The sequence below is a fragment of the Podarcis tiliguerta genome, assembly GCF_965153285.1.
Source record: "Podarcis tiliguerta genome assembly, chromosome: 13".
NCBI lineage: Eukaryota > Metazoa > Chordata > Lepidosauria > Squamata > Lacertidae > Podarcis > Podarcis tiliguerta.
This window is the reverse complement of record NC_139546.1, coordinates 50,317,173-50,321,784: the sequence shown is the minus strand read 5'-3', so window position 1 is coordinate 50,321,784 and position 4,612 is coordinate 50,317,173. Positions and strand designations below refer to the sequence as shown.

Here is a 4,612-nt window from a genome sequence, read left to right as displayed (position 1 = left end):
TCAGAGGACGGCCGGGCCGGTGTGGCCTTTTTATAACGTCGGAGAGGAAACGGTGTTAAGTCACAACATCCTTCCTTTCAGAGTTTGGCTCAGCTGTACTGGGAAGCAGAGAGAGGTGTGTTTGTGTGTTTTTTTGGGGGGGGCAGGAGTGGGTGTATTTATAGCACTTTCAGGAAAAAGAGGGGGGCGCTTACAACTCAGGGAAGCTCCGCGTCTTAGCGCACAACCCCAAAGATGGAAGCATGACCCCCCCCCCAAAAAAACCCTGACTGCCTTCTTTCAGTTCCCCAAATCTTGACATCTTGCCAAACGCACTGAATGGCCGGGGGGGGGTTCCCTGCTTCAAAGGCCCCCCCCCGACCCCTAAGGCTTTTTCTAGACTTTATTTCACGCTTCCTTACATTGTCAGATTTCTCGCAAGCAGAGGGCGCGCGCCGGAGGGGTTAGTAAGGTTTTGTTCTTTTTTTATTTTGGGGGTGGGCGAAGGCCGGAGAGAGGAAGCACCTGTTTGCATGAGACCATTTCCTCCCCTCTTTCTCCACCCCCCCCCCCAGCTTTTCCTGAGTTTTTGGTCCGGAGTTCAAACGGAGCCAAAGGACGGAGGGAAGAGCGCGGCGGCGGGGGGGGGGGGGTCCCCAGTTCTCCCAGCAGTGGAATATCCGAAGCCGCAACAGAGGCAGTGTGCCTCTGAGCATGTGCCGAGGGCATTTCTCTCTATCCCCCCCAACTCCACGCAGGTGGGAATGGAAAGGGGCGCTGCATGGAGATTGTGGACGGAGAAAAAGTCGATTTCCCCTTCTCTCCTAACTCCAGCGAGTGTTGGAAGATTTGGGACAGCGGGGAAAGGAGGACTTCTTCCCGCGGCGCAGAGTTAATCTGCGGAACTCCCCGCCACAAGAAGCAGCGATGGCCACCAATCTAGACGGCTACTAGCCAGGCCATGGCTATGCGCTGTCTCCACAGGAGGGCAGAGTTTTTTTCTGGCGCCTGCCTCAGTCGTTTTTGCAAAACCCGGAGGCTTGCTTCCTCTGACGCCAGGCTCAAACAGAGGAGCTGGCCTCATCCTGCGTCTCTCCTTTACTACAAGATATTGGACAGCAGGTGTCTGCCTCGCGTGGACTCCTAACCTCTTGCCTCCGAATTCTTGAACCATCAATCTCAGATTCACTGGGGTGATTATGTGGAGCAGTCCGCACTACTTGCTCAATGAAGGCGGTGAGAGCACTCTGTGTATGTGTGGGAATAATAATAATAATAATAATAATAATAATTTACCATTTATACCCCGCCCATCTGGCTGGGCTTCCCCAGCCACTCTGGGTGGCTTCCAACAAAATATTAAAATACAGTCATGCTTCAAACATTAAAAGCTTCCCTGAATAGGGCTGCCTTTAGATGTCTTCTAAAAGTCAGATAGTTGTTTATTTCCTTGACATGTTATGGGAGGGCGTTCCACAGGGCAGGTGCCACCACCAAGAAGGCCCTCTGCCTGGTTCCCATGTAAGCTCCCTTCTCGCAGGGAGGGAACCGCCAGAAGGCCCTCGGAGCTGGAGCTCAGTGTCCGGGCTGGACGATGGGGGTGGAGACGCTCCTTCAGGTATCCTGGGCCTTTGAGGCCGTTTAGGGCTTTCAAGGTCAGCACCAACACACTGAATTGTGCTCAGAAACGTACTGGGAGCCAATGGAGGTCTTTCAAGACCAGTGTTATGTGGTCTCGGCGGCCGCCCCCAATCACTAGTCTAGCTGCCGCATTCTGGATTAGTTGGCAGTTTCTGGGTCACCTTCAAAGGTAGCCCCACGTAGAGCACATTGCAGTAGTCCAAGCGGGAGATAACCAAAGCATGCACCACTCTGGCGAGACAGTCTGCGGGCAGGGAGGGTCTCATCCTGCGTACCAGATGGAGCTGGCAGGCAGCTGCCCTGGACACAGAACTGACCTGCGCCTCCATGGACAGCTGTGAGTCCAGAATGACTCCCAGGCTGCGCACCTGGTCCTTCAGGGGCACAGTTGCCCCATTCAGGACCAGGGAGTCCTCCACACCCGCCCGCCTCCTGTCCCCCCAAAACAGTACTTCTGTCTTGTCAGGATTCAACCCCAATCCATTAGCCGCCATCCACCCTCCAACCGCCTCCAGACACTCACACAGGACCTTCTCCACCTTCACTGGTTCTGATTTAAAGGAGAGGTAGAGCTGGGTATCATCTGCATATTGATGGACACCCAGCCCAAACCCCCTTCCTTCCTTGTAACCTCTGCTCTTCTTATGTTCCACTTCTTCCAAGCAGCAGGTGAGATAGCAAACCTGTCTCTCTGGAGCCCACGGATGCTCCGGGAATCAGCGTGTTTTTACATGAGTAGAATGTGTGGCTGGATTTAGAAGGCGGTTGGGCCGGATCCTGCCCCTGGGCCTTAGTTTGCCTACCCATGGTAGAGGGCTGGACTGGGACCTGGGTTCGAATCCTGCCTCGGCTACCGTCTCTTAGCCTGGCCTACCACACGAGGATATCAGGGCGAGGGAAGAGAGCCATGCACACCCCCTTTCTGCTCGTTGGTCGGATCGAAACGAAATGAGCAAATAATCAACCCTCTCTATCGAGAGCCAGTTTGTCTCAGTGGTTAGAGCACTGGAGTCGGGTTCGAATTCCCCACTCGACCCATGAGGCTCATTGATGTTAGGGCCAGTCCCTGCTTCTCTCGGCCTCATCTACTTCGAGGGTTGAGATGAAATAAATGGGAAGCTTTTGGGTGGTGCTGTGGGTGGGGTGTCTGGAAAACCTAGGTAAAGGGTAAAGGGACCCCTGACCATTAGGTCCAGTCATGGCCGACTCTGGGGCTGCGGCGCTCATCTCGCTTTACTGGCCGAGGGAGCCGGCGTACAGCTTCCGGGTCATGTGGCCAGCATGACTAAGCCGCTTCTGGCGAACCAGAGCAGCGCACGGAAACGCCGTTTACCTTCCCGCCAGAGCAGTACCTATTTATCTACTTGCACTTTGATGTGCTTTCAAACTGCTAGGTTGGCAGGAGCAGGGACCGAGCAATGGGAGCTCACCCCGTCGCGGGGATTCGAACCGCTGACCTTCTGATCAGTCCAAGGCTCTGTGGTTTAACCCACAGCGCCACCCGTGTCCCACCTGTGGGTGGGGTGTCTGGAAAACCTGAGAAGGCAGAATTGAGGTCCTGGGGGCAGCTGGGTAGTTTGGGGAGACTTTGTGAGCTGTTGGAAGAAGTTCCCAGGTCCGAAATAGCAAAAGGACTCCGAGATGCTCTTGCCGATTCGTATTATATTTAGATTTCGGATTTCACAGGACGCTGCAGCGGTCAGCAGGGGGGGCGTGCCCAGCCTTAAAAATAGACGCTTGCTTTGCCTTGGGCGGAAGAAGATTGTGGAAGAAGGCCTCGGTCCAGACCGCCAGAGTGCCAATGTGGCAGCCGGCCGGAGAACCACCCTTTCTTTGCCGGATGCCTGTTTTTCCTGATCTATAGCCTTCTCTCCACCCCTCCCCTCCCCCTCCAAGGCTTCTTTGGCCTGACGGAAAGGACCGACCTGCGCTCTAACCACTACACCATCCCACCGTTCCCTCCCCGACTCATCCCACACACAGAGCTGCGGCAATATTTGCTCTTTCCGGCTCTCCGGTGTCTATTAAAGCGTTTGAGCCGCGGCCAAGATTGATAAAGAGGGCACTATAAGGTTGGGAGTGTGCCAGGGCGAACGAGACAGTGATTCACGTCCGTTTCCCTTGGGGGGGGGGCATATGTGAGCTCGCTCGGCAGGTCAAATCCCCGCCTCCTTCCTCAAAAGCCTCTCCCTATCACCTTCAGGCGTATATATGAACGTGAATTGTAGACTCGCAAATTGGGAGGGGGCACCCAGCGGTCATCCAGTCCAGCCCCGCTGCAAGGCAGGAATCGGAGCACAAAAAATCCCTGGCAGGCAGTCTTGAAAAACCTCCAAGGAAGGAGAGCTCATCACGAGGGAGTCCATTCCGCTATCAAACGGCTCTTACCACCAGGAATTCCTAGGCTCTTTTGCACTCTGCACATGCCCTGGTTTCTTTATAGCTAGTTCTGGCGTCTAAATGCTTAGTTCTGGCATTAGAAGCAGAAAATAGGTTCTGGGGACCTTCCTTGGCGAGCTAAGACACTCTTTTCCTAACCTGGTGACGTCCAGATGTTTTGGACTACAACTCCCATCAGCCCCTGGGAAGGGACCCCAAGGGTCATCTAGTCCAACCCGCTTCGATGCATGGAATCCTGCCCCCCCCCCAGTCGCCCCTGGGTGGGTTCGAATCACCAACCTTCTGGCGCACTGACCCAATGCGCCACCTATGCTGTAGGAATGAGACGCCGCCACCAATTTCATCCACGGCAAACGAAAACAAAACCACCAAGGATCCGGGTTCAGATCTCGACTCTGCCACGAAATATATCAGGCAGCCTGACCTACAGGGTTGTTGTTCTAAAGTTAATGGGGACCCCACACATCGCCCCTCAAGGTGAAAAATGTAATAGGGGAAAGTGTCGACTCTCAATTCAGGGTAGCAGGTCCTATTTACGCAAAGCTCATTAGAATCACCGAACAGTTTTGGGATTCTAGTTTAGTTACAACCA

At 54.4% G+C, this 4,612-nt stretch overlaps 1 protein-coding gene across 1 annotated transcript in view; it reads right to left on the bottom strand.

The window, feature by feature from the left end:
• The window catches only part of LOC310663011 (monocarboxylate transporter 13-like), a 129,191-nt gene that overhangs the window by 102,720 nt on the left and 21,859 nt on the right, over positions 1 to 4,612 (bottom strand). The gene's annotated exons all lie outside the window — the stretch shown is intronic.